The sequence below is a fragment of the Chiloscyllium plagiosum genome, unplaced genomic scaffold, assembly GCF_037043375.1.
Source record: "Chiloscyllium plagiosum isolate Xiang-an unplaced genomic scaffold, Cpla_swu_hap1 HiC_scaffold_29, whole genome shotgun sequence".
NCBI lineage: Eukaryota > Metazoa > Chordata > Chondrichthyes > Orectolobiformes > Hemiscylliidae > Chiloscyllium > Chiloscyllium plagiosum.
Genome location: NW_028270167.1, coordinates 33239359 through 33258908, shown reverse-complemented (window position 1 = coordinate 33258908; position 19550 = coordinate 33239359). Strand labels below are relative to the sequence as shown.

The window sequence follows — 19550 nt, the reverse complement described above, 5'->3', positions numbered from 1 at the left end:
GGGGTAAATGTAGGTGAATGGGTCTGGGTGGGTTGTGCTTCGGCGGATTGGTGTGGACTTGTTGGGCCGAAGGGCCTGTTTCCACACTGTAAGTAATCTAAGTACACCAACTGTCCTGTGTCAAGATTGGCAATTGATGACATCCACTGCATTTCATAGGGGAAAAACAATTAACTTTTGCCTTAACTATAATTTTCTGAAGTTCCATAGATTTGGATATCATTACTTTGGCAACTTGCATGTATCCCTCCTCCTAATTAAGAAGGATGTGTAAGAAAAACCAAGGAATAATGGATCAGTTAGCATCTGTTGTCAGGAAGGTATTATTGACTGTAATCAAGGATAGAATAACCATTTAGTTAGAGTCGGCAGTGTAGATTTGCAAATATATACACTTCCAGAAGACATTGCATCAAGCACTTCACAAACGATTGTTAGCTAAAGTTGAAATTCTTGATGTTGAATGCGAATTACTTACCTGATTCACAAGTTGGCTGAGACAAGTTAGGGATAATATGGAGTGCCTTTAACCAACCTGTTTGGAGACATTACATCACTCCTCCAGGATTTTAACCCAGATCTTTCAGCTCACATGTAAGGATGCTACCACGAGACCCCCCCCCCCCAGTAGGGATAATTGACAGCTAGTTCAATTGACAGATTTTGACTAGTGATGGCTTACAAGAATCTGTGTTAGGACCTAAATTATTCTTTGTATCCAAATAAGAGGTTAACAAACAAGGTAGTTGCCTCTGTGCCTCATTTAGATCCTTCAGCAAAGAAGCACAACGTTCATCTCGGGCTGAAAGATAATGGGACATCAAGTTCCCTCTGCTGCTTTCACCATCCATCATCCCAAGTGAACCTACATCTGCAGGTGCTTCAAATTGGGATGCACACACGGAGCGTCTTTGCTTATTCAGACATTGCTGCATTTTTGTTCCAAGAAACTCTCCAGAGAAAGTATATTCCTGTCAGGATGAAAGGGAAGGCTGGTAGGTATAGGGAATGCTGGATGACTAAAGAAACTGAGGGTTTGGTTAAGAAAAAGAAGGAAGCATATGTCATGTATAGGCAGGATTGATCGAGTGAATCCTTAGAGTATAAAGAAAGTCAGAGTATACTTAAGAGGGAAATCAGGAGGGCAAAACGGGGACATGAGATAGTTTTGGCAAATAGAATTAAGGAGAATCCAAAGGATTTTTATAAATATATTAAGGACAAAAGGGTAATTAGGGAGAGAATACGGCCCTTTTCCTGAAGAAGGGCTTATGCCCGAAACGTCGATTCTCCTGTTCCTTGGATGCTGCCTGACCTGCTGCGCTTTTCCAGCAACACATTTTCAGCTCTGATCTCCAGCATCTGCAGACCTCACTTTCTCCCTTCAAAGATCAGCAAGGCGGCGTTTGTGTGGAGCCACAGAAAATGGGGGAGATACTAAATAAATATTTTGCATCAGTATTTAATGTGGAAAAGGATATGGAAGATATAGACTGTAGGGAAATAGATGGTGACATCTTGAAAATGTCCACATTACAGAGGAGGAAGTGCTGGATGTCTTGAAACGGTTAAAGGTGGATAAATCCCCAGGACCTGATCACGTGTACCCGAGAACTCTGTGGGGAAACTAGAGAAGTGATTGCTGAGCCTCTTGCTGAGATAGTTGTATCATTGATAGTCACAGGTGAGGTGCCGGAAGACTGGAGGTTGGCAAACGTGGTGCCACTATTTAAGAAGGGTGGTGAGGACAAGCCAGAGAACTATAGACCGGTGAGCCTGACCTCAGTGGTGGGCAAGTTGTTGTAGGGAATCCTGAGGGACAGGATGTACATGTATTTGGAAAGGCAAGGACTGATTCAGGATAGTCAACATGGCTTTGTGCGTGGGAAATCATGTCTCAAAAACTTGATTGAGTTTTTTGAAGAAGTAACAAAGAAGATTGATGAGGGCAGAGCAGTAGATGTGATCTATATGGACTTCAGTAAGGCATTCGACAAGGTTCCCCATGGGAGACTGATTAGCAAGGTTAGATCTCATGTAATACAGGGAGAACTAGCCATTTGGATACAGAACTGGCTCAAAGGTAGAAGACAGAGGGTGGTGGTGGAGGGTTGTTTTTCAGACTGGAGGCCTGTGACCAGTGGAGTGCCACAAGGATTGGTGCTGGGTCCTCTATTTTTTGTCATTTACATAAATGATTTGGATGCGAGCATAAGAGGTACAGTTAGTAAGTTTGCAGATGACACCAAACCTGGAGGTGTAGTGGACAGTGAAGAGGGTTGCCTCAGATTACAACAGGATCTGGACCAGATGTTCCAATGGACTAAGAGGTGGCAGGTGGAGTTTAATTCAGATAAATGCGAGGTGCTGCATTTTGGGAAAGTAAATCTTAGCAGGACTTATACACTTAATGGTAAGGTCCTAGGGAGTGTTACTGAACAAAGAGACCTTGGAGTGCAGCTTCATAGCTCCTTGAAAGTGGAGTCGCAGGTAGATAGGATATCCCTAGGATAGTGAAGAAGGTGTTTGGTATGCTTTCCTTTATTGGTCAGAGTATTGAATATGGGAGTTGGGAGGTCATGTTGCGGCTGTACAGGACATTGGTTAGGCCGCTGTTGGAATATTGCATGCAATTCTGGTCTCCTTCCTATCGGAAAAATGTTGTGAAACTTGAAAGAGTTCAGAAAAGATTTACAAGGATGTTGCCAGGGTTGGAGGATCTGAGCTACAGGGAGAGGCTGAACAGGATTGGGCTGTTTTCCCTGGAGCGTCAGAGGCTGAGGGGTGACCTTATAGAGGTTTACAAAATTATAAGGGGCATGGATAGGATAAATTGACAAAGTCCTTTCCCTGTGGTTGGGGAGTCCAGAACTAGAGGGCATAGGTTTAGGGTGAGAGGGGAAAGATATAAAAGAGACCTAAGGGGCAACTTTTTCACACAGAGGGTGGTAGGTGTATGGAATGAGCTGCCAGAGGATGTGGTGGAGGCTGGTACAATTGCAACATTTAAGAGGCATTTGGATGGGTATATGAATAGGAAGGGTTTGGAGGGATATGGGCCGGGTGCTGTCAGGTGGGACTAGATTGGGTTGGGATATCTGGTCGGCATGGACGGGTTGGACCAAAGGGGCTGTTTCCATGCTGTGCATCTCTATGACTCTATGACAAGGGCTATATCAGGCCAAAGACAAGTTATATACCCATGTACAATTAAGGAAGTTTATGCAGAATGGATGAGGGATGCTTCATTCTTCTGTCCCCCACACGAGCTTTCTCTGAATGGGAAGACATTCTATGAGTATTCAGAAACAGTGGCAGGTTGGTCATATAAATATTGGAATGAGAGTGTCTACCTCTGAATGTAACCCAAACGGGTGTTTCTAGTACTTAGGCAACTCCGTCAGCTAAGGGACCAAGAACCGCTGAAATCCAGTTTACCTGACTCACCCACCACCATTTCCATTGTGATAACTTAGAGTTCTTTTCTTTTAATCCTTCTGATCTATCCCCTACCTGACCTTAGTCTTGTCTGACCAGTCTGATGTTTCTCTGCCAATCTTCCATTTTCCTGACCCTGACCCTTGCCAAGGCGCACAGTAGAATAGAACAATCTCCCCTGACCCTGGCCCTGCCTCCTAGTGAATACTCAGCCCATTGCCTCCAAAACTAAGGCAATTCTACTCTTGAATCCCTTTACTCAGTTGCTTAGTGAGTTTCCCATCAGGGATGCAATAGCAAACGCTGTTCTGTGGTGTTCTGCAGAATTAGTTAAATGTTGATTTTATAAAAGTTTTTCATCCATTTCAGCACCTCCAACATCTGGTTTGAGTTGGCTTAAAACCCTTCAATTAGAATCTATTTTGCAGTCATTTTGGCTTTTAGTCACCGTTGTGTTTTTTTGTCTGTTCGGGATCATATGCTGGAGTCTATTCATGCGAACCTTTTTTAACGTTGTGCTTAATTGACTAATGGTCCCAAACAGAGATCTTAATTTGAAACCTCACGAGTTACTGTTTGCATCTTTTTGAGTCAGCAAGTGAATTTAAAATCTTCAGTTTCTTTCAAGGTGGCCTCTGTTTTGCAGAGAGAGAAACTACAGATATTCATGGGGAATATAATTTTTCATTCAATGTCTCATCAGAGCAGGACTTGGACCTTTTCCAAAATTCCTTTGTGGAAGCAATTCTGTAATTTCATCTGGGACAATAAAGTGAATTCTGCTGCTACATATGGTGTCCATCTCAATGTATGGATACTCACAGTCGACTAGTGTTAAACATTATTGAAATGGAGGAGAACCTCTGGTACTAACAGCAGTTTGTTTTCTCTTATGATCACTGCTGACCAAGGCAAATGGATTAATTAATATCATACAAAAAACTTGGTTTTAACCAGCATCTTATGAATTAGCACTTGATTAAAAAAATAACTGGCAAAAATTATACACCTCAAATACTGCAGAGTTTGCTGTATTATTCTGACCAATTTTTTTATAGCTTTTAATTTATTTACCTCAATGTAAGTTGTGGACCAGACCAAAACCCTGCAAAATACATTAAGAAGGTAGCCTATTTCTTATGTTAAAGGCAAGTTGCATTCCAGATGCAATTTGATTGGTCAAACTACCAGCCGTGAAGCAAATCACACTTTATTCATACACCACAGTTAAACTAGAAATAAAGAAAGAATTGGGATAACTTAAGTCTATTGGAAAACATAACAGAATAATAGATCATTTAACTACTAAGCGTAACTGTTTCAATTTAGTAACATCCCATAAACACACCTTTGGCAAAGGCAAATTCAGTAAAATACATTGTCTCACATGCAATTCTAGCAGCGGGAAGAGAATCTCCCATTTTTAGCTGTTCACATGAAGAGGATAACAGCTTCCACATCCAGCTTCAGGACCCCAGCAACTGCTGATGAAAGCTAAAGCTAAAAATCCTGGTTCTGTGGGACCTTGACCTACACTCGGGCTGCTTTTATTATCCCAACGACTAAAAAAAATCAAGGTCTCACAGACTGTTTACTTTATTGGCTTTGGAGCAGACTGCGTGTTATCTCTGTCTCAATCTTTCTTTAAAAAAAACAGGACAAAATGCATTTCTTAAAGCTATAGTATCATCACAAAATATGCTTATTGTTCTATCAAAAGGCCATATTGAATATCAATGGTTGGTTCAATTTCAAGTTAATTTCTTCTCAAATACTGTGATATACGAGTCGTCAGTTGAGGGAGTAAGTAAGAGAGCTGTCTGCTGGTAATTTTATTTATGGCAAAGCTGCATTATTATAGAAGTGATTTATGCTGTAAATAAAGTCTAACAGTAATGTGTATACCCTCGTGTTATGTTTCTGATACTTAGTGTTTATGTTGATTGTGTGGATCTATGGATTATCCGGAAAATTTGATTGATAACCGCGCTCCTAATCCCATAGGTGCTGGATAATAAAAAGTTTACTGATAATAAAAATACAACTGGGAAATATCTATTAATATAAAATTATATTAATGTATAGAATATTTTATATTGTGTAAAATATTACACTTCATACATGTAAAACCACAGAGCGTGCAGATCTTGGATCATGTAGTGAGAGAAGAAAGACTATATGCAAGACTGTTGTATGACTATCCTGTGGATGGCAAAGAGATTTCATGCTCCATGTTTCAGGTGAGAGAGCCGTTGTCAGAACTGGAGTATCTCAGTTTGTTGCTACTGAATTTTATTATTCCTCATATTTTCTTTCCCAGGCAGAAAACCCAGGTCTAAGAAAATATCAAATAGCAGGCTGTAGACCGCTGTAGGGCAGCATGGCCCCTCAAGCTTGCCCTGTCATTCAGCAAACTCACAGCTAATCTTCAAGCACAATTGCACTTTCCTGCCTTATCCACATATCTCTTAATTCCCTTAACGTCTCCACCTTGAGTATGCTCGGGGACGGAGATAACAAATTTCAAAGATTCAAAACTGAGTAAAGAAATTTCTCTTCATCTCATTGCTACTTTATTGTAAGCTGTGATCCACTCATTCTAGCCTTACCAGCCTGGGGGCAACAACCTCTTAATGTCTACACTGTTAAATCCTTTCAGAATATTGTATGTTATAATGAGATTACCTCTCAATACAGGCGCAGTTTACTCGATCTCCCCTCTCAGGTCAACTGTTTCGTCCTAGGGATCAATCTAGCGAACCTTCCTTGCATAATCTCAATCAATGGCTACCACTCTGTTGGTAACTCTCTGCTTTCCTTTGAAATGGTGATGTGAGGTCTTTTAAATCTAACCATGTTGACAGATGGAGCTCAGGTTTAATGCTTCATCCAATAGACAGCATGTCCCATTTCCTGATGATAGGCTCTTCGATTCTGCAGCTCCTGGGATGCTGCCTGACCTGCTGTGCTTTTCCAGCACCCTGGTTTTGACTCTGAACACCAGCGTCTGCAGTCCTCACTTTCTCCCTGTCCCACACTGTGACATTCTCAAAACATCATTCCAGAAGATCTGTCTGGATTCCATGCTCAAGATTCTGCACTGAGATTTCAATCCATCTCTTCAGTTCATGGTGACCTGACCTCCTGGTTTTGACACCGTATGTGCAAGATTGTTGTATGATAATCTTGTGGATGGCAAAGAAGTTTCATGTTCAGTGGGAATTTCCATGGTTGGGCATTTATTTTGTGCTGAAAATGTGTTGCTGGAAAAGCGCAGCAGGTCAGGCAGCATCCAGGGAACAGGAGAATCGACGTTTCGGGCATAAGCCCTTCTTCAGGAATGAGGGCTTATTCCTGAAGAAGGGCTTATGCCCGAAACGTCGATTCTCCTGTTCCCTGGATGCTGCCTGACCTGCTGCGCTTTTCCAGCAACACATTTTCGGCTCTGATCTCCAGCATCTGCAGACCTCACTTTCTCCTCATTTATTTTGTGCTCCCTTGTTGATTGTAATGATATGTACCTAGCTTTGGTGATCGGTTTTGATATGACTGTTCTTTTGATATTTTGAGATGGAATGATGTAACCAGTGGAATGCCACAAAGATCATTCTTAATGGCCTCAGTACTTACTAGCCGTATCAATGACTTGGAGGAGGATTAAAATGTAGTGCATCTGGATTTGCTGACAATACAAAAATAGGTGGGAAGGCATTTTGTGATGAGGTCATTGAGTTGATGCAGCAACGTACGAGGAAAGGAAGCACTTTGGGAAGAAGAATCAGAAGCTAGATTATGAATTAAATAGTGAGAGAGACTACAAAGGTGAGATCTAAATGTTCCTGTGCATGTATCACAAATCCTGAGATACAGCAGGTCATGAAGAAGACAAATTGAGTTTTAGCCTTTATCGCGGAGTGGGGTTGGAAATTAAAATTAGGGAGGTCTTGTTACAACTGTATGTTGGCGAGGCTGCACCTGGAGTAATGTGTACTGTTTTGGTTGTGTTTAAGATAGGATTGTGTGGGGGAACAAAGAGATTCACCAGGTTGATTATAGAATGTGTTGTGTTAACAAGAATGGCTAAACAAGTTGTGCCCTTTAAGTGTTCAACGAGGCGTTATCTAGATTTTTGATATATTGGGAAGTTGAAGGCGATGCAGAGCTGGCATCAAAGAAGTTGAGGCCTGGGGCAGAGTAGCATGATCTTGTTGTTGATTGACAGGGTAGGTTTGAGGGGTTGAATGGCTTAATCCTGCTCCCATTGTGTTCTTATGAGACTGTTTTCACCAGAGCCTCTGTCCTGTTACAGCAATATATTATCTTGGCTTCTGATGAAACTATTGTTCACATTACTGGTTTCCTGTATGTCACATTTCTCCACTCTTTCTATGGCAGGATTACTTTCGTGGCGCGGGCACGGATTTTGATTTCCAAATAGTGTATGGCTGTTACATGTTTTGTTGCTCTGGTGTTGAAGATTCTGTGTCACACTATTGCAGGCACTGATTCCATAATCAGTTATTGCTCCTGACTCCTATCCTATGCTTAGGGTAATAATACAGATCCACCTCTTCTTAAAACCCTTCAGTAATACAAGCTCACTGTTTGATTATTCGGTAAATCCTCGCTCTCGACTTTATGACTAAAATAGCACAGCGTCTTGTACACAGCACATGACCTAGGCTTATTGATGTAGTTTGATGGAATAAAGCAATCTCTACAATTTGAAAAGTCCTACAGAATAGATTGTACCTTGCATCTATATTTTTGCAAATATATGTTTTTAGGTTGAATCTTCATGCAAGTTTTATATCCATTATCTTTTTTCCTGAAACCTGTTTCTATGGAAACTGGTTACAGCCTCTGTACAGTAACCTAGAATATGCAGTGCAGTAACAAACCATTCAGTTCAACGTGTCTGTTCCAAGTTTCTGCTTCACTTGCACCTTCAACCATCCCTCTTCGTCTAATCCAGTCTTATATTCCTTTCTTTTATTGAACTTCTCTTTAAATACTGTACATCCGTACTATTGCCCCAGCAACTGCTTGTGCTCCAGAATTCCACGATCATTCTTCGTGCTATAGAAGTGTTTTCAAAATTTGCTTTTCATTTTATTTGTTACTATCTTACAATTATAGCACTAAACATTGTATGGCATGTATCCCATCCAACTTGGAATCTCAATGGTCTCTACTGCTTTTCATTCATTCCCAATTGACGCAGCCCCATCCCCTTAATCCCACTGTTTACAATCCCAATGGATTATGTCTCATCTTCTGGATTCTCTTTGTATCCAACTGCAATGCATGTAGTCTCAGGTCCATAGACCCACCTCCTGGAGTCCCATTGTATACAATTCTAACTAGCTGCACCCGATTCCCTGGGCTTCCATTGTATAGGATCTCTTATACATTTTCTCACTGCTATTGTAGACATTTTCTCACCAGTGTACAATGTGGTCTTCAGATATTTTGCTTCTTGTTGCTTGTTAAACTGAATTGAGTCAAATTTCATCCAGTGATGGAGAAATACCATTGCACTCTGTGTAGGATGTTTACTTTACATGGTCTGGTTTTGTTTGGATTGAGCAACTCAGTAACTGACTTTGCAGGATGTGCTCTGAAGCCCCGTTAGTGGACATTTATATTCTAGAAACATGCCTCTATTATCTTCTCAAAACTGCAACTGTTTTTGTGTCGGCAGTCTGTTCAGGTGTACGAGATACCAATCCTCTGGTATCCCAAAATATCTACACGTGCCTTTTCAACAAAGGGACGGGCTAGCAATCGGGAGCGATAATGTATTTTTAAAGGCAAGCTTTCTCAGCTGGAATTTTTTTAAACTTCACTTAAGCATATCTGGCTGGGCCAGCATTTATTGCCCATCTCTAGCTGCCCTTGAGAAGGTGGTGGTGAGCTGCTTTCTTGAACCACTTCAGTCCACTTGCTGTGGGTTGACCCACAATGCCCTTAGGGAGGCAATTCCAGGATTCTGATGCAGTGATAGTGAAGGAATGGTGACTGTCTTGAAGGGAAACTTGTAGGTGGTGGTGCTATCCTGTATCGGCTGTTCTTGTCCTTCTAGATGGACGTGTCATGGGTTTGGAAAGTGCTGTCTAAGAATCTTTGGCAAATATCTGTAGTGCATCTTGGAGACGGTACACACTGCTACTACAGAGCATTGGTGATGGAGTGAGTAGATGTTTGTGGATCTAGTGCTTTGTTCTGGATGATGTCCAGCTTCTTCAGTGTTATTGGAGCTATAGTTATCCAGGGATGTGGGAGTATTCCATTACACACCACTGACTGTGTTTTGTAGAAAGTATTTAGGCTTTGGGGAGTCAAGAGATGAGTTACTTGTTGCACTATTCCCAGGCTGTGACCTGCCTTTGGTAACCACTGTTTATATGATGTGACCAGTTGAGTTTCTGGTCAGTGGTAACCCCCAGGATTTAGACAGTAGTGGATTCAATCGTGTACAGTTGTAGTTGCCCCTGAGAGGAAGATGCAAATGTGTTGGGAAAGGTGCAGAAGTAATTCTCAAAAATAGTTCCAGGAATGTGAAACTTCAGTGATAGTTTGTTGAACTTGTTCTCCTTGCAGCGAAGACAGCTGAAAGCAGATTTGATACAGAGTTTCAAAGTCATGAGTGGTTGGTTGGAGTAGATAAGGAGAGCTGCTCCCGCATGTAAAGAGAAAAGAATGATAGAATGTAGATTATATAGTGATGCACAAATAAAGCAAGGGTAATGTAAGAAAAAAGCTTTTTCACACATTGGGTAGGTATTAGCTGGTTTGTGATGCAGAATGATGCCAACAGCCTGGGTTCAATTTCTGCACCAGCTGAGGTCCCCATGAGGGTCTGCCTTCTTAACCTTATCCCTTTACACGGGGCTTGGTGAGCCTTGGGTTAAACTCACCACCAGTCATCACTCTCTGATCAGAGCAGCCCTATGGTCCTCTGGGATTATGGCGAGTACTAGTTATCAGATATGGAATGCACTCCCTAGAATTGTGGCGGAGCAAGGTTCAATTGCAACATTCAGGTGGTGATTATTTGGATTGAAATGGTGCGCAGGGGTAGAGGGAGTAAGGGTGCGCAGGGGTATAGGGAGTAAGCAGGAGATTGACAATAGGGGATAGAACCAGAGCAGGCATGATGGTCTGAATAACCTCCTTCTGCACTGTAACAATTCTGTGATTCTCCAGCTCATCCCATGTTCCCTCTGTGGGTACTGAGCACACTGTCATTGCATAACTAACTCAGCACGGATGAAGAAACCTTAGTTAAAATTGAAATAATTGGAAAGATCACTCAAAGTCTGCAACAGTGTTGTATACCACATCCCTTGACAAGAAGATAAAAACAGTTTCAAACTCAATTTTAATAATAAAGCCGTGCTTGAGTTTCCACTGGACAATCCGTCAACGTTGTAGCTTAGCAGTTGATTCCCTGATACGGTGCTAGTCTGTCAAGAATCAGGGTCGTTTTGCTACCATTTCCTTATACACTCACTGGAACATATACGAGGGAAGGGTCAAATGACAATTGCTGCAGTACTGAAGCTAATTTACATGAAAACCCATTTCACATTTAAGCACAATCATTTGTAGCAAGACTGCACACACAGGACTAAATGAGTCTTGCTAGCTGCAATAATACTCATTCGGACATTGGCGACCCTAATCAGCTGCTGGATCAACTTTTAATATTTTTTGGATGAAATCATCAAATCCTGTTTTTCATTAAAATTAGAGGGTTCTATATTAATATCCCAACTGCACGCTCAAATACCCTGCCTGCTAAGACTGCTGCTTTGAAAACATTAAGCTCTGCCAATACAAGGCGAGGAATCCAAAATTGAAGTTATTTTCTGTTCATATTTTGCAACTTTATTAAAGAGTTACTGAGGAGGTTTGAAATGAAGTTTGAATTTGATGCTGGCTTTATGGAGCCTCACATACTTAACTCTTGTGGTTGGAGACAGAGTTTACAGATTACGACAGCCAATAAGGAAAATTAAAATTAAGAACTCCTCTACTCTCTGCACTTCGTAGACCCAAGTTTCTTTTGAATGAAGTAGAAATGACTTGTATAGCACCCCACCCAATAGATGTCTGTCAAACGCAGACATGCTGTATCAGCAAACTTTTGATGAAGCTGAGGTTAAATGTCTGAAACTCACACGTATTCTACAATATAATTAATTACTGAAGAATCTAAGTGTCTGAAACACTGAAGTCATAATTAATCCATTATGGCTGCTTCAGAGCACAGGAATTGCTGTAGCCTATTGAACCCCTCATTCCTGCTCTGCCATTCATGGCTGATCTGCAGCTCAACTTCATTAATGTGTCTTTAATCCATAATTCTTGTTTTTTTTTTATCTTTTTCTAAAAGAAAACTGCCGATCTTAGTTTTGCTCTCCCCTTATATTCAAAATTGCATTTCAAGTCCGACATCTTGTGTCACCAAGATTGCTGTCATTGACACGTAATGTCTCATCATTTCTGCTATCTACATCACTATTCAGACTTTAATCACCTTAATTCTACTTTTGTTTTGGGGGAAAAGAGATGTGCTGTCAAAGCTTTCTATCTTGTACTCTTCAGGACATTATTGCAAGAATATCAAATCTCCAATGAATCATTATTGGAATCTCCAATGAATCATGTACAAAAAGAAGGTGCTGATTGGTTAACAAATGCATTCTCCATGGCAACATCTCAAATGATCAGAGACCACTTGCTAACCAATCATTACCATCTTCTCATGCAGTAAGTTGTTGTTGCTTTGAAATTCAGCATTTGTGCAATTCTGACCTGACAAATGCAAATTGAAAAATTTCAACATTAAGTATCCTACTTCTCTGGAAATATTTTTATTTTTCTTTTAAAATCCTGTTGCCAATACCCACCCTGACTCCTCCATGTACTCCGTCTAGTGCCAGGTTAATTTGCCCATCAGATCTGTCAATTTTTACCTGCGGTGTTTCTCTGTTTACCTCTTAAAATCTATTCATGGCCTCAACCACTCCACTCAGGTGATTTCCTCCAATCTTATGCCCCCTCACAGATTTTCTGAAGCCAATTCTGTCTTTCTGTACATTTACATCCAGTCTTATAGAGTCTGTAGTGCAATAGTTGTGCTCTTTGAAATGACTTCTGTGAACTACTCTCTCATGTGCACTCTCTTCAACGAAGTCTTTGACCAACTTTTTTCATTCCTCCTTCATTTAGGCCGGCATGGTGGCACAGTGGTTAGCACTGCTGCCTCACAGCGCCAGAGATCCGGGTTGAATTCCCGCCTCAGGCGACTGACTGTGTGGAGTTTGCACATTCTCCCCGTGTCTGCATGGGTTTCTTCCGGGTGCTCCGGTTTCCTCCAACAGTCCAAAGATGTGCAGGTTAGGTGAATTGGCCATGCTAAATTGTCCGTAGTGTTAGGTAAGGGGTAAATGTAGGGGTATGGGTGGGTTGCGCTTTGGCAGGTCGGTGTGGACTTGTTGGGCCGAAGGGCCTGTTTCCACACTGTAAAGTAATCTAATCTATTCTAATCTAATCTCCTCTTTGACATGCCATCTGTTCTTTTTCTGTCTGTAAATTACCTGTGGGGTGTTCTTCAATGTTAAATGCTCCAGATCAATGTGAGTTGTTCTTGTTGTCATTGTCCTTGACATCCATAATTGACATTGCACAGTAAATTGGCACGTGCATTAATCTCAGCTGGAATCTAGCCAAAGCTGTCTACCTTCCGTTCATGATTATCAACAGTGGGAAACCAAGTCATGGTTGGAAGTTGCTATCATTTAATAAATTTGAGCATTGCTCCTCACTCGACTACTAAAATGGCAGATATGTAAAAGATGCTGTGGTATGCAGATTTCTTTTCAATCAGTTATTTGCTCCTGTGCAGTATAATTTACAAAATAAACTCTTCTGGCTTAGTGAGTAAATACAATTCTCGGAATGGTACTTAGTCACCCACAGGAAGACCATCTTTGATTTCTGAGCTGTATAAATATTGCTGACTTGGTCTAGGCAATAGATTACATATTGCTCCAGATTGTTCTTGGTTGATCCCTTGCAGAGTTAGGGGAGGACAAAATTGCGTTTGGGACAACATTGAGTTTGGCTGTGATGCATTCCATTTGGAATAGCCTGGGGCTGCTTGCTCACTCAGATATTGATGATTTATTGGAGAGCAGTTGACTCCCTTAGGGCTGCAGATAGCAGAAGAGAAATCTTAAGATGTCTGTTTTTCAGACGCCCGAAGAATTGGATCCGCCTCAAAGCAAATACTGTATTGTCTTTGCACTAATTGAGGTGCGCAATGACTAATGCAATTTCTGCTACTTCTCAGAGTCATTACCTTAAAGAAAAGAGGATCAGCAAACCGGCCTCAGGTTTCACATGTGAAGCATCTCATTTCCTCTGGTGTGAGGCACTGAGACAGGGAGGTGAGAGTCAAGGGAGTGTGTGTCTGATCCCTGCCCATTGGTTCCCAGTTTTGTTTAGACTTCTTAAGCCTCCCATCTGTGCCCAGCCCCAGAATGCCACTCCCTTTCTGACCCCAATGGGATCCAAGAGTGGGAGCCAGATGTTGTTGACTTTTGCAGATTTGTATCAGCTGCTAGACTGCTGACTATTGGGTTTCTGACCACCTGTTGTGTCCCTTTCAGCTGTAGTATTAAGGCGGGCATTAAGTGAATAGGAAAACTGGGCAAAGATCCTGCATGTAAATGAAAATACTGAGTCTTGCTGCATGACGTATCCTTTTCTAAAGGCTGCATTAATTAGATAGAGTTGGCAAATTTGACCAGATAAGTTTTTAAAGTGTCATTTTAAGCTTCAGTGAAAAGCTAGGAGAACTTTCATTTGTAAGATCTGGACATACATCCAGATGTTCAGACTTGTTGTTTGGTTAAATCTTATTTCCCCAGTTTATGTTTTGGGATCTGGATCCACATTCAGATCATCTTTAGGCAGGATATCTCTTATCGTGCTTGTAGTACAGGTTGGGGGGAGGCTCTGTGTAGGTGTGAGGTGTGAGGGGAAATCCAAAAGATAGTTATGTCAGACCATATGGTCACAGCTGAAGTCCTGTTTTGTGAGGTCACCCGATTTTTGCTTTATCTATGCAATGGTTTTTGATGTTCGCAAATGTCAAAGGAAAGAACAATATATTAAAAGCAGGGAAGAATGGCCTTTTTTTTCTGCTTTCACCATTACTGTTGCTTTGTAAGTCTTCTAGAATCTAGTACCACTGGTCCAGAAGTACAAGATCGGAAGAGAAGAAGGTAAATCTGGTATCGTGCATTAAATTCTCTCCTGGACTGAGGAAATGAAAGATACCTTTGCTGTAAAACGTCTTTATGAAATGTCTTTGAGATTAGCAAATCTTAGTGGTTTTTAGATTACATCTCTTTCTATTTTTCTTTATTTTTTTATTTAAAGACTAGAATGTCAAAGGGTTGTTTTTAAAACTAAGGACTGGGGAAGGAATTTCTGCACTTATGAAAATAGGTTATTGGAACTCATTGTGAGCTTTGTTTACACTGCTGCTTTAGTAATGGGGAAGTGAGATAAGATGGCCAGGCTCTGGGTTGTGTACATATGGAATGAGATTTAGCCAGTAACAGAGGATTTATTGGTTTTGAAATAACTCTTCAGAGGCTAGCATCCCATCAGCAATCACCTTTTATTTACAAATACCCTGTCTCTCACTGAGTCAGGTATTCGGGGGCTCAATATCTCTCATATTCATCCTTTTATGTTAGCCAGGTCTTCCTGATTGGACCAAATCAATAGCCCTAACTAGAGACCTCCTATTCTATGAGGTCTGGTCGGCTGACGTCATTATAACCACTACAGGTTTATGCAAATGATATCAGTTGTAAATGCCAGAAGTCATTGGCCTAATAGCTCTGTAGCATCTGAAAAGCTTGGGTTTATGGTATAGGGAAGAAGCCTTTGGACTGCTGGAAGAACAGGTTCTGTAGCTTTATCTCTCTGTTGTGAACATACCTGAATCCTGAATTCTTCCCACCAGCTTTGTAAACTGCTGTCTTGAGCTCCTCGGATGCTGCCTGAACTGCTGTGTTCTTCCAGCACCACCAATCCAAAATCTGGTTTCCAGCATCTGCAGTCATTGTTTTTACCTACTATAATTCATGTCCGAATTGCCCTCTGGCACCTGCAAAGAAGTGACAACCTGGAAAAAGGGGATTGATGATTAGAGGGTCTTGGAAAGCAAAAGGAATATCTCATTGAACCTTTTGGTGCTATTGAACTGTGTTCCCTTTTTTTTCCCTCCACCCAATCCATCATTTATTTTGTCTGATGTATGTGTATTGACGGTTTAAAAGGGAGTGAGAGCTTGAACTAGTAGAGCTGTATGTTGACAGATTACAGTTTTGCTTACCTGTACTAAACCATATTCTGGATTAGAGTGGTGCTGGAAAAGCACAGCAGGTCAGGCAGCATCCAAGGAGCAGGAAAGTCGACGTTTCAGGCAAAAGCCCTTCATCAGTAGTTCTTCTGAAACATGGGAACCTGGTCAGTGTTTTCTGCTAACCTGGTTCCAACAGAAAGGTAAATTGGGGACCTTGGTACTTTGATTAAATCCTTTCACTTTTGTGACATAACTTTTTTGTGGGAGCAGTGGGGCTTGAGAATCAGTTCATTCCTAAGTGGATTGTAACAGTGGCCAAGGGCATTGACCATCACGTACAGCTGTTTCTATTCCACAACTCACTGGTAGTTTTGCTGAAAGTGCAAAATGATTGAAATGGGAAATGGGAGGAAGTTCATTTCACTGGCGCAATAAGGTTGCCTTGCAGGATGCAGTTGAGATATGCTAGTGGGAGGATCCTGGGTACCTGGTGTTACTATATGTTACCTGGGGAAGCTTGTCACTAAATATTGCCTGTCTGTTCATTCATCTTCTTTCATCCAATCACTCTCCTTCACCCACGTGCCTTACTTGACTGAAAATGTGTTGCTGGAAAAGCACAGCAGGTCAGGCAGCATCCAAGGAGAAGGAAGATTCCTGAAGAAGGGCTTATGCCCGAAATGTCGATTCTCCTTCTCCTTGGATGCTGCCTGACCTGCTGCGCTTTTCCAGCAACACATTTTTAAGCTCTGATCTCCAGCATCTGCAGTCCTCACTTTCTCTTACTTGACTGAAAGTAATGTTTCACAATTAATATCTAGAAAGAACCAGACAAATTCTAAAATTTCGATGCCCATTTTTGTGGTGGATGAAGTATTTCTTATTCTCTCGTGGGACATGGACATTCTTGGCTGGTCAGCATTTATTGCCCATTCCTAGCTGCCTTTGAACTGAATAGGCTGTTAGGCCATTTCAGAGGGCAGTGGGGAGTCAACGACATTACTGTGGGTCTGGAGTGACGTGTAGGCCAGACCAAGTGAGGATGGCAGATTTCCCATCCCGAAGGACATTCGTGAACCAGATGGGTTTTTCCAACAATCAACAATGGTCATTAATAAATTTAAACTCCATCTGCCACCAGTAGCTCATCTGATCAAGATCTCATTGTGACTGAGATAACCTTCTTCGCTGCCCACTACACCTCCAATTATGCTGTCATCTGCAAACTTAGTAACCATGCCTCCTATGTTCACATTCAAATCATTTATCTAAATGACAAATAACACTGATCCTGTGGCACACCGCTGATCACAGGCCTCCAGTCTGAAAAGCAACCCTCCATCACCCTCTGTCTTCGACCTTCAAGCCAGTTCTGTCTACAAATAGCTAGTTCTCTCTGTACTCCATGTGATCTAACCTTTCTGACCAGTATAATTACAACTTTTAAAAGGCACCTGGATGGGTATATGAATAGTAAGGGTTTAGAGGGATATGGGCTAAATGCAGCAAATGGGGTTAGATTTATATAGGATGTCTGGTCATCATGGACGAGTTCAACCAAAGGGTTTGTTTCTGTGCTGTGCGTCTCTGTAAACTGTTAATTCAATAGTAATCAGGAATTCAAATTCCACTATCTGCCATGGTGGGATTTGAACCCAGCTCTCCAGAACATTAGCTGAGTGTCTGAAGTTTGAGTCTAGTGATTAATACCATGAAGCCATTGCCTCCCCTTGAGTTGTTAATTAAATATTGCTTAATTGACTGTATGGTCAGCTCTCCAATCTCTCCTTTACATGCCTTGTTGAATAGATAAATCTCTCCCATCTCAGACATCTTTACTGAGTGAAAATTTATGGTTTTGTTCTAAAACTGTTAAAGTAATAAGTTTTAGTGATCCAACCTCACAGAAGCCCATGCAAAGCAATGAGTCAAGATGTCAGTATTATAGTCAGGTTGGAATTCTTGTGTGTAGTAAAATTAAGTAACACACTTTCTCTCTTTGTCCGTATTCCTAGTGCATACTTCAGTCAGATGCTTGGCTTTGACAATGCATTCTGGTATTAAGCAGGGAAATTCTGACCCAACCAGGAAAATGTAGGGAAATCAACTTTAATTTAATTAAACCACAATGACATTGTGTAATTGGATCAGTGATATCTATTCCTGTGGAGCAGCTGATTTATCTATGCCAGTGGGATTTTAACTGGAAATCCTCCCACTCAAGAGATCTCCAGAGATCCCCAGCCACACAACATGAAGGATATCAGTTTCCTGAGATACGAAAGCTCCAGCTGTGATGTCTTATGCGTTCTCCTTCCTCCCGATACCATCATGAGGATAAAGTCTCATTGTCTACAGCTTTAACTAACTCTTGCCATGACTTCAAAACTCTGGATTTCATTCTGTCCCTCAGTCTTCCCCCTTTCTTGATGTTCGGCCACATTTGGAATACTGCGTACAGTTCTGGTTGCCACATTACCAAAAGGATGTGGCTGCTTTGGAGAGGGTGCAGAGGAGGTTTACCAAGATGTTGTCTGGTATGGAGGGCATTAGCTATGAAGAGAGGTTGAGTAGATTAGGATTATTTTCATTAGAAAGACTGAGGTTGGGGGGGGGGGGGGGGGGGACAGATTTGAGGTCTACAAAATCATGAGAGGTATAGACAGGGTGGATAGCAAGGAGCTTTGTTTCCCCAGGGGCTCAATTACTAGGGATCACGAGTTCAAGCTGAGAGGGGAAAAGTTTAAGAGAGATATGCAAGGAAAGTTCTTTACACAGAGGACGGTGGGTGCCTGGAACATGCTGCCAATGGAGATAGTAGAGGCAAGGACAATAGCATCATTTAAGAGATATCTAGACAGATACATGAATGGACAGGGAGCAGGGATATACAGATCCTTAGAAAATAGGTGACAGGTTTAGATAGAGGACCTGGATCAGCGCAGGTTTGGAGGCTGAAGGGTCTGTTGCTGTGCTGTAATTTTCTTTGTTCTTTCTTTGATTGGCTTATAGTATTTATTTACTTGCATATACCTTCATTGCTGCCACTGAGTTACCTTGGACTCTGCCATTTGCCATGTTTTAAAAGAAATTCCTCAGGCCGCCATTGTTTCTTGAGCTACATGCTTTAAAATTGGGGTCTGTAACATGGAACACACTGCTTGAGAGTGTTGTGAAGGTAACTTCAGTCATGATTTTCCAAAGAGAATGAGATAATCATCTGAAGAGAAAATGTAAGTGTCGAAGGAGTAAAGGCAAGTTGGGTGGGAAATGTTGATGTAGCTAACTGGCTCCTGCAGAGAGTCAGCATGGACTTGTTGGGCCAAATGGCTTCTTCCTTTGCTGTGACCATTTGATGATTCTATTTACTTTTAACCGTGATGTACTGTGTTACCGACCTTGGCCTTGTCCTGAGTCTTTTAGTCAGAAGAATACAGGAGCCATTACACCTTCTGTAACCTCGTGCATTTTAAACAAATCATTCGCAGGATACGGGTATTGCTGGTTCGGTTAACATTTATTGCCAGTCCCTATTTGCCCCTGAAAAGTCACTGGAGAACTGTGGATTTCTTCACAATGTCCTTAGGAAGGGCGTGGCTGAATTTTGGCTCAGCAACACTGAAAGGAAAGTAATGTATTTTCAAGCCAGGATGGTGAGTGACCTGGAAGGGAATTTGCAGTTGGTGGTGTTCCCATACGTCCGATGCCAAACAAAGAG

At 41.6% G+C, this 19550-nt stretch overlaps 1 protein-coding gene across 15 annotated transcripts in view; it reads left to right on the top strand.

Moving 5' to 3' along the window:
* Positions 1-19550, top strand: part of pknox2 (pbx/knotted 1 homeobox 2) — a 479880-nt gene that overhangs the window by 119030 nt on the left and 341300 nt on the right. The gene's annotated exons all lie outside the window — the stretch shown is intronic.